The sequence below is a fragment of the Hylobates moloch genome, unplaced genomic scaffold, assembly GCF_009828535.3.
Source record: "Hylobates moloch isolate HMO894 unplaced genomic scaffold, HMol_V3 SCAFFOLD_10, whole genome shotgun sequence".
NCBI lineage: Eukaryota > Metazoa > Chordata > Mammalia > Primates > Hylobatidae > Hylobates > Hylobates moloch.
In genome coordinates, this window is record NW_026652285.1 from 10,920,307 (window position 1) to 10,931,242 (window position 10,936).

The following is a 10,936-nucleotide window of genomic DNA, read 5'->3' on the forward strand; positions in this document are numbered from 1 at the left end:
ATCAATTTTGTTGATCTTTTCAAAAAACCAGCTCCTGGATTCATTAATTTTTTGAAGGGTTTTTTGTGTCTCTATTTCCTTCAGTTCTGCTCTGATTTTAGTTATTTCTAGCCTTCTGCTAGCTTTTGAATGTGTTTGCTCTTGCTTTTCTAGTTCTTTTAATTGTGATGTTAGGGTGTCAATTTTGGATCTTTCCTGCTTTCTCTTGTGGGCATTTAGTGCTATAAATTTCCCTCTACACACTGCTTTGAATGTGTCTCAGAGATTCTGGTATGTTGTGTCTTTGTTCTCGTTGGTTACAAATAACATCTTTATTTCCACCTTCATTTCGCTATGTACCCAGTAGTCATTCAGGAGCAGGTTGTTCAGTCTCCATGTAGTTGAGTGGTTTTGAATGAATTTCTTAATCCTGAGTTCTAGTTTGATTGCACTGTGGTCTGAGAGACAGTTTGTTATAATTTCTGTTCTTTTACATTTGCTGAGGAGAGCTTTACTTCCAACTATGTGGTCAATTTTGGAATAGGTGTGGCGTGGTGCTGAAAATAATGGATATTCTGTTGATTTGGGGTGGAGAGTTCTGTAGATGTCTATTAGGTCTGCTTGGTGCAGAGCTGAGTTCAATTCCTGGGTATCTTTGTTAACTTTCAGTCTCGTTGATCTGTCTAATGTTGACAGCGGGGTGTTAAAATCTCCCATTATTATTGTGTGGGAGTCTAAGTCTCTTTGTAAGTCACTCAGGACTTGCTTTATGAATCTGGGTGCTCCTGTATTGGGTGCATATATATTTAGGATAGTTAGCTCTTCTTGTTGAATTGATCCCTTTACCATTATGTAATGGCCTTCTTTGTCTCTTTTGATCTTTGTTGGTTTAAAGTCTGTTTTATCAGAGACTAGGATTGCAACCCCTGCCTTTTTTTTTTTTCCATTTGCTTGGTAGATCTTCCCCCATCCTTTTATTTTGAGCCTATGTGCGTCTCTGCATGTGAGATGGGTTTCCTGAATACAGCACACTGATAGGTCTTGACTCCTTATCCAATTTGCCAGTCTGTGTCTTTTAATTGGATCATTTAGCCCGTTTACATTTAAAGTTAATATTGTTATGTGTGAATTTGATCCTGTCATTATGATGTTAGCTGGTTATTTTGCTCATTAGTTGATGTGGTTTCTTCCTAGCCTTGATGGTCTTTACAATTTGGCATGATTTTGCAGTGACTGGTACCAGTTATTCCTTTCCATGTTTAGTGCTTCCTTCAGGAGCTCTTGCAAGGCAGGCCTGGTGGTGACAAAATCTCTCAGCATTTGCTTGTCTGTAAAGTATTTTATTTCTCCTTCACTTATGAAGAAGCTTAGTTTGGCTGGATATGAAATTCTGGGTTGAAAATTCTTTTCTTTAAGAACGTTGAATATTGGCCCCCACTCTCTTCTGGCTTGTAGAGTTTCTGCCGAGAGATCTGCTGTTAGTCTGATGGGCTTCCCTTTGTGGGTAACCCGACCTTTCTCTTTGGCTGCCCTTAACATTTTTTCCTTTATTTCAAATTTAGTGAATCTGACAATTATGTGTCTTGGGGTTGCTCTTCTCGAGGAGTATCTTTGTGGCGTTCTTTGTATTTCCTGAATCTGAATGTTGGCCTACCTTGCTAGATTGGGGAAGTTCTCCTGGATAATATCTTGCAGAGTGTTTTCCAACTTGGTTCCATTCTCCCCGTCATTTTCAGGTACACCAATCAGACGTAGATTTGGTCTTTTCACATAGTCCCAAATTTCTTGGAGGCTTTGTTCATTTCTTTTTATTCTTTTTTCTCTAAACTTCCCTTCTCACTTCATTTCATTCATTTCGTCTTCCATCACTGATACCCTTTCTTCCAGTTGATCACATCAGCTACTGATGCTTCTCTATTCTTCACGTAGTTCTGGAAACTTGGCTTTCAGCTCCATCAGCTCCTTTAAGCACTTCTCTGCATTGGTCATTTTAGTTATACATTCATCTAATTTTTTTCAAAGTTTTTAACTTCTTTGCCATTGGTTTGAATTTCCTCCTGTAGCTCGGAGTAGTTTGAACGTCTGAAGCCTTCTTCTCTCAACTCGTCAAAGTCATTCTCTGTCCAGCTTTGTTCCGTTGCTGGTGAGGAACTGCTTTCCTTTGGAGGAGGAGAGGTGCTCTGCTTTTTAGAGTTTCCAGTTTTTCTGCTCTGTTTTCTCCCCATCTTTGTAGTTTTTTCTACTTTTGGTCTTTGATGATGGTGATGTACGGATGGGTTTTTGGTGTGGGTGTCCTTTCTGTTTGTCAGTTTTCCTTCTAATGGACAGGCCCCTCAGCTGCAGGTCTGTTGGAGTTTGCTAGAGGTCCACTCCAGACCCTGTTTGGCTGGGTGTCAGCAGCAGTGGCTGCAGAACAGTGGATTTTCGTGAACTGCAAATTCAGCTGTCTGATCATTCCTCTGGAAGTTTTGTCTCAGAGGAGTACCCGGCCGAGTGAGGTGTCAGTCTGTCCCTACTGGGGGATGCCTCCCAGTTAGGCTGCTCAGGGGTCAGGGACCCACTTTAGGAGGCAGTCTGCCTGTTCTCAGATCTCCAGCTGCGTGCTGGGAGAACAACTACTCCCTTCAAAGCTGTCAGACAGGGACATTTAAGTCTGCAGAGGTTACTGCTGACTTTTTGTTTGTCTGTGCCCTGCCCCCAGAAGTGGAGCCTACAGAAGCAGGCAGGCCTCCTTGAGCTGCTGTGGGCTCCACCCAGTTCGAGCTTCCTGGCTGCTTTGTTTACCTAAGCAAGCCTGGGCAATGGTGGGCACCCCTCCCCCAGCCTCGCTGCCACCTTGCTGTCTGATCTCAGACTGCTGTGCTAGCAATCAGCGAGACTCGGTGGGGGTAGGACCCTCCGAGCCAGGTGTGGGACACAATATCCTGGTGTGCCGTTTTCCAAGCCTGTTGGAAAAGCGCAGTATTAGGGTGGGTGTGACCCGATTTTCCAGGTGCTGTCTGTCACCCCTTTCTTTGACTAGGAAAGGGATCTCCCTGACCCCTTGCGCTTCCCGAGTGAGACAATGCCTCGCCCTGCTTCAGCTCGGCTCATGCACGGTGTGCTAAACCGACTGTCCTGCACCCACTGTTTGGCACTTGCTAGTCAGATGAATCCAGTACCTCAGATGGAAATGCAGAAATCACCAGTCTTCTGCTTCGCTCACGCTGGGAGCTGTAGACTGGAGCTGTTCCTATTCGGCCATCTTGGCTCTGTCAGTTTCTTACACAGTTAAACATGCATCTACCTGTGACCCATCATTTTTACTTCTAGAAATTTGCCCAAGATAAATAAAAATCACAGGAAGGACTCACAAAGTTCACCCAAAGACTTGTACACAAATGTGCCTGCGGTTTTTTGCATCATAGCATAAATCTGGAAACAGTCCAAAAGTCTATCAAGAGGATGGATAAATGAATTATGTATTTATTCATTGAAATACCACTTAACAATAGAAGAAAACAAACTGCGGATACCTACAAAAGCATGGATAAATCTCAAAAATACTTTGTTGTGCTAGAGAAGCTAGACACAAAAGAGTGTATACTGTACACTTCCGTTTATATAAAGTCCTTGAAAGGGCAAAACAAACTGTAGCAAGAGAAGTCAGATCAAGGATTGCCTGGGGTAGGAAATGGTGAAGATTGATTACCAAGGGCCATGAGAAAACTTTGTGGGATAACAGAAATGTTCAATATTTTGATTGGGGCAATGGTTCCACGTGCGTATACAGTTGTCAAAACTTATCAATGTATACGTTTAAAGAGCATGCGTTTTGTTGTGTGGAAATAAATTGTATGCGAATAAATGTGATTTTAAAAAATAATAAAGTTCCCCACATATTTCTTAGGTCCCTTAAAGAGTGAGCACCGCTTGTCAGTGCCAGAGTCTCTGTCTCATTAATCTTTTAATCGCAGTCTATACAGTATTTCGCAGTTGGTAAGTGCTCCCTAGGTAGAGTTTGTGAGAAGGTAGGTCGGGAGAGCACGCGTTGTTGGAGCGGTGTGAGGAGGAACAGAACACCGGCAGGACTAGACAAATATGCGCTTCTGCCAGAAACCTCTCTCACCATAAGGTGGCAGCAGAGAGCACCTGGCAATGTCTTTACCTACTCAATCCAGCAGGTGACAGCAGACCCACACTAACCTCTACAGGAAGTTGCATTTTCTCCTCTCTTCCCTACAGGTACCACAATCTCAGCCCAGCCACTCCACCAGGCAGAAAAGGGAGACTTAAATGGAAGAGAATGAGAACATACCCATGATCCCCATATATGACAGGCACTGTTCTCCATGCTGAATAGGCAACATTTAATTATACTTAATGTAATATCCATGCTTAATAAGCAGTATTTCATTTCCATGCCCATCCTTTATCATGGGTATGATTTTCTTTGTTGTAAAGACAAGTAAACAAAGCTTCAGAGAAGGAGAACATGTTCCTAATCACGGATCTAGAAGTGATAGCGATGGAGTTTGAGTCTGCTTTTTCTTTCCATGTCATCCTGTCCAAACCTATAGACCAAAATGATCCATACAGAGGTTAGGTATTGGTGTTCACTGCAGCAGTGTTCTAACTGCTCATGTGCATTAGCCCATTTAATCTTCACAGTGAGATGAGGTAGGAACAGTTGTTATCCCTATTTATTTTATTTATTTATTTATTGTGTTTTTGAAGCAGTGTTACTCTGTCACCCACTCTGGAGTGCAGTGGTGCGACCATAGGTCACTGCATCCTCAAACTTCCAGGCTCAAGCAATCCTCCCACCTCAACCTCCAGAGTAGCTAGGGCTACAGGTTTCAGCCATTGCACCTAGCCTGGTTATCCCCATTTTAAATGTAGGCAGTGACACTGAGATACTGATAGGTTAATGAACTTGTAAACGTCACATCATTAGTAAAAGCTGCAGCTGCCACTGGAGTTCAGGGTCTGACCCTGAACCTTAATCCTTCACTGCAGAACTAGCTACCAAGTGACCATTTTGAAGAGCCTTGAGGAAAAGGTGGAGGGGGCTTTAGCACACACTCAGCTAAAGAATGTGTGCTGGTTCATTTCCCACAGCTCCACGCAAACTCCCAGGGGTAGTAAAGAATAGCTTCTCCCTCCTCTGTGTCCCTGAGAAGTCCCAGGGGTATTCAGAGATTTACTGTCATCCCTGTTCAGCCCATAGGAGTCTTCTAAGACCCATGATTCTTCATCCATCTAGCCAACCAGCCTTTATTGAGTACCTACTGAATGCCAAGCCTTAATTATGAAAATACAGAGCCTTTCTTCAAAGAGCTCTCATACTGAGGGGAAGATCACATGAAAAGCAAGCAAAAGCAAAACTGCAGAGAGATAATTCTGCTGGTAACTCATTACCATGTGGATGGCACAGAATTTCTGTCTAGACAGGGAGGACTTCCTGCAGGAGAGAAGGTCTTCCACTGAGCCTTAGAAGGTGAGTAAGGCTTGAAGAGATGGAGAAAGAGGTCAAGATACAGTCTTGGCCTGAGTGAGGAGGTTTAGTGAGAATAGAGAGGTCAGCTAGGCCAGAGGGAGGGTCTTGGGAGGAATAGCTGAAAATACACCTGGAGAGGTTGGTTAGGGGCATATTTTGGAAGGTCTTGAGGGCTCAGATGAGAGCCTTTTTGTATCTCTTACACTGATGGCTTATGATGGCTCAAAGCCATTCAAAGTGCATAGAAAGAGAGTGGCAAGAGGAAGCCAGTTCCTAGGAAATTAACATAGGCAAGCCTGTGCAAAAAGGAATGGAACTGGGGAGCCTGCAGGGGCAAGAAGAAGGGACCTAATCCATGTGGAATATTTCCTATGTGTCAGGTACTTAGTATTTAGCCTACATTATGACAGCTAATCCTCCGTAGAGCCCTGAAAGATCTGTGCAGTTATCATCTCTGGTCTATAAATGACTAAAATAAGGCACAGTGAGGTTAAAGATGTTTCTCAGGGTTACCTGGACTAAAACCAAAAAAGCTGAGTTTCAAACTCCCACAACCTAACACCAAAGCTCGCTTTCTTAACCACTATGCTCGACTGCGTTTATATCATGGGTTATGCAAAATCCAACCTAAGTCTAAGAGATATTTAAGCTCATCTGAGACATCTATCAGGTTGGAAAACATTTAGGGCTCTTCCCTGAAAGATGCCCCTGTGCTCAAAATAGGCAATGTCTCTAAACAAATAATTAGAGAGGCATTCCCAGTGTTAGAAGTGTGGAAAGCTGAGGACCATGCCTGGCTTGTGAATTCAGAGGCTATAGTAATAAATACTCGATAGTGTTTATGCTTTTAAGAGAGTGATGGGAATCACAGTGGCCCTCAGGAGACAGGAGCCATCAGAGGAGGGCGGCAGTGGTGCCAATGCTAAACGCCTCCATCATCTCTTCCTTGAAAGGCAGGGAGGGCATAAACACGTTGCTGCCACACTGGAGGTGCTCAGGAAGACGGAATAGTTTTAGAGAAAGCACTTCTAAAAGCAAGTAGAAACTGCCTGCAGCTCTTTTGGTGTGGTTGGATGTGGTTGCAGATTTATCTGGCTTATCTTCTCAGGCATAGAGTAGCTGCCGTCCTGCAGGCCAAGCCCCAAAGAGATTTCCCCAGAAGCAAGCAGAGTCCTGTCTAAAGCAGAAACAACCATGGCATAGCAGCAGCACCACCCTGTGGAGTTAGCTAGTGCTGTCACGCATGTTGGAACTACTGCAGGAAGAGGTGACAGCGTGGGGGGAAAGGATGGGAGGTATAAGGTCTGCATGGAAGAAGACTGGAAATGAAGCCACTGGCTCATGAGAGTTTGAAGCTCATGAGGATTTAGGGAAAACTTCCACATACACAGTTCTGTTCTCTTCAGCTTTCAGAGTTCCAAAAGATCAGAGTCCAGGGTGGAATTTGTTATTGAGAGAAGAGACTTTGGAGACAGGGGCTGCAGGGAGGAAAGTGATGGCACTGTAGTGACGGAGAGCTTAGCCCTTGTCTGAATGAGGCTCTGACAGGTGTGGTCACCTATGACAAACCCATGGATAATGTATACAAGAAGGCTGATAGTTGTGGCACTGAGCCATCTTCTAAAAAGACCACATTTGAAGGGAAGAAGAAACCTTGCTCAGTGAGATTAATCAAGCAAGGACATCTTGGTTAGGGACGGCAAACTGTTCTGATGCATTGGTCAGGATAGGCTAGGTTGTGCTGCAGTAACAAGCTATCCCCAGACTTCAGCAGTTTTTAACATAGATGTTCCTTTCTCACTCATCCAAAGCACATTGCTGGGCAAAGACTCTGTTTTTCATATTCCATCAGGGACCCAGCATCTGGGATGTCACCAGTTGCTGAGTCAAGGCAAGAAAGAACTAAGTGTCCTGGGCTTTAACAGGAAGTGACATCACTTCTAGCCACAGACTGGAACTAGTCACATGGGCCCAATTAATGCAAGGGTAGCTGGAAGGTTTCAAGGAGCAGAGTGAGGTCTGGTGAGCACCACCTTCTCTGACACGCTTAGCAGGGTCTGGTGTCTGTCATTCTGAGAAATCTCTGACTGAGCTCCTAAGGGTCTATGACTTATGAGCCCCTGGGGACTCCAAATAAAAACTAAAAGAATCATTTTACTAAGAATTCTGTGAGGCATTGAGGTAGAGCCACACTGCCTGGACACTGCTTCTTTGGACAAGCCTCACACAAAGAGGGAAGATGCATGCCCTCTTCCTCAGAGACAACTGTACATCATGGCATTCAACACACCAGGAGCAGTGGCACCAGTGGTCCCCAACAGAATGCCACTAGCCTTCTCAGAGCAGAGGCAGAGCCTGGCATAAATGGATGTGTCTGTTTGAGTGTTGGCAGCACATGAGAGCCCCACTGGGTCTGATTGTGCCTGGGGACTATTTCAGAAAGCTAAGATCTTTGTTATGCATGTGAAAGACAAGAGCTGGAGATGGTGACGTCCTATTGAATCTAAGAAGACTGGTAACAGTGATTGGATTATGTCCATATTACAGATGAGGACCCTGAGGTTTGGGGAAATTAACGGCCTTTCCAAAGTCACCTGGTTAATGCATGGCAGAGCCAGAGCCTGTTGACCCCATTGCATGATTTGAAATCATCATGTTTGGGAGGCATGCACTGTGTAAGAAGACAAGGAACTGGAGCCAGGATGCCAACTTCCTAAGTGACCTCCGGCACATTATTTGAGGGCCTCCATTTCTCTATTTGTAAAGAGTAAGGCTGGATGAGATGTCTCAAAGTCTTTTCTGTTCCCACTGAGCATCTGTTGCTGCAACCCCATTGGAGCTGATGACAGACTCCATCAGCTGGAAGTCTGCTTGACCTGCTTCACCTGCTCCACCACCTCCAGTACCTGGAAGTCCAAAATTAGGAGAACAGAGCCCACAGCCTCATGCCACCACACCTGCTTTCACCAGCTCCTGGAGAAGCTGGACAGCTGGAGAAGGGAAAGCATGCTTGGCCGGAGCCCAGTGGGGCCACACTCTGGGCTCCCTGCTACTGTCCTCTGCTCCAACCTGGCCAGCCACCAGCTCGGCCCTGGGGTGGGAAGAGGTGGCATCAGCAGTCAGGAGCTGCAGCCTGGGGGCTGCCCTGCCCTGTGAGGCTTCTTGCCTGCACCTGTATGTCCTTGCATGCGGCCCGGCCCTGCCTTAAGCAGGGGCCTGCTCCTGACAAGCAGCTCAACTAGGGAGGAGAGGCCATTGGAGCAGATGGGTGGATGAAGACCAGGTGGGAGCATGAGGCCAGATCACGAGAGTCCTGAGCCCCCCATGGAAGACAGTTCCAGGCCATCCCCGGCCCTGAGTGTCATCTCCCACTATCCCTGTCACTAAGGTCCCCCATAAGTTTGACTTTGCAAGCTCCCTCCCCGAGATTTAGGCATGCTTGGGACTTAGCTCCTCTCTCTAGCACCCACGTGCACGGAGTCCTCCCCATCGCCGGAGCATGAGTCCATGCTTGAGACTAAGCCCTCTCCCCATGCCTGGCACCGAGTGCCATCAACATTATGATGTGCAACTAAGCCCTGACATTGAGTGGCCTTCACCCACCTGACACCTAGCACCCCTGAAGTCCCATAGTTAGCGCTTCCCTGATAGAAGGCTGTCTCTTATCCTCCTCAGCAGGGGGCCTCCTTCCCACTTTGGCAGTCTCTGGCTGTGACCCTAGCCCCACTTGGCATGTCATCTCACCATTACAGCCTTAGCTCCTCTGTTCAAATGTAGCCAGCACCTATTGAAGTTGTACCATGTGACAGTGATGTTCAATGCTCTTGTCAAACACACAAACCAGGCTCCCAAGCTTCTGTCTGTCCCCTTTCTCCTCTACTGCATGCCCTCATTCCCCTTGGCCCACTGAATTCTCCCCGGGTAGCCTCTGCAGTTCTGGAAGAACCCAGTACCCATCAGTGCTCTAGGGCTCCCAAGTCCTGCAGCCTTCTGGGGATGCCTTTCCTTTCCCATCTGCCATAACTCCTGGTCCCATTTCACACTAATGATAATAGTCGGCCACATCCAGGATGCCCTAGGATTCCCAAGGTGTTACATTCTCTTTGTGGCTTTTTTCACTTCTGAGTCAGAAAGGCTACTCTGAGCTTTCCCTCTCACCTCCGAGCACTTCTGCAACCCAGACTTGAACCCAACATTTCCCCCACCTCCCTCCTGGGCCTTCCCTACTGCAAAGCTAACCCAAGGTTGGGTGATGTCACTTGTATCATGAAGGTTTCAGGAATTGCCATGTGGGGGAGAAAACAGCTGAATGTTAAATATCAGGTTCCATTCTTGAGTCAATAGTCACCTTAAACCCCAACCTGCCCTCAGAACAGAGCCCCTTCTGCCATCTCTTTCTTTTTTTTTTTTTTTTTTTTGAGACAGAGTGTTGCTCTTTTGCCCAGGCTGCAGTGAAGTGACTTGATCTCGGCTCACTAAAACCTCCATCCCTTGGGGTTCAAGCAATTCTCCTGCCTCAGCCTCCAAAGTAGCTGGGATTTCAGGTGCCCGCCACCACATCTGGCTAATTTTTGTACTTTTAGTAGAGACATGGTTTCACCATGTTGGCCAGGCTGATCTCGAACTCCTGACCTCAGATGATCCACCCGCCTTGGCCTCCCAAATTGCTTGCAAGGCAGGAGTCTTGCAAGGCAGGCCTGGTGGTGACAAAATCTCTCAGCATTTGCTTGTCTGTAAAGGATTTTATTTGTCCTTCACTTATGAAGCTTAGTTTGGCTGGATATGAAATTCTGGGTTGAAAATTCTTTTCTTTAAGAATGTTGAATATTGGCCCCCACTCTCTTCTGGCTTGCAGAGAGATCTGCCGAGAGATCTGCTGTTAGTCTGGTGGGCTTCCCTTTGTGGGTAACCTGACCTTTCTCTCTGGCGGCTCTTAATATTTTTTCCTTCATTTCAACTTTGGTGTCTCTGAAAATTATGTGTCTTGGAGTTGCTCTTCTTGAGATGTATCTTTGTGGCATTCTCTGTATTTCCTGAATTTGAATGTTGGCCTGCCTTGCTAAGTTGGGGAAGTTCTCCTGGATAATATCCTGAAGAGTGTTTTCCAACTTGGTTCCATTCTCCCTGTCACTTTCAGGTACACCAATCAGACGTAGATTTGGTCTTTTGACATAGTCCCATATTTCTTGGAGGCTTTGTTCGTTTCTTTTTACTCTTTTTTCTCTAAACTTCTCTTCTCGCTTCATTTCATTCATTTGATCTTCAATCACTGATACCCTTTCTTCCACTTGATCAAATTGGCTTCTGAAGCTTATGCATGCATCATGTAGTTCTTGTGCCATGGTTTTCAGCTCCATCAGGTCATTTAAGGTCTTCTCTATGCCGTTTATTCTAGTTAGCTATTCGTCTAATCTTTTTTCAAGGTTTTTAGCCTCTTTGTGTTGGGTTCGAACATCCTCCTCAGATAAGTTTGTTATT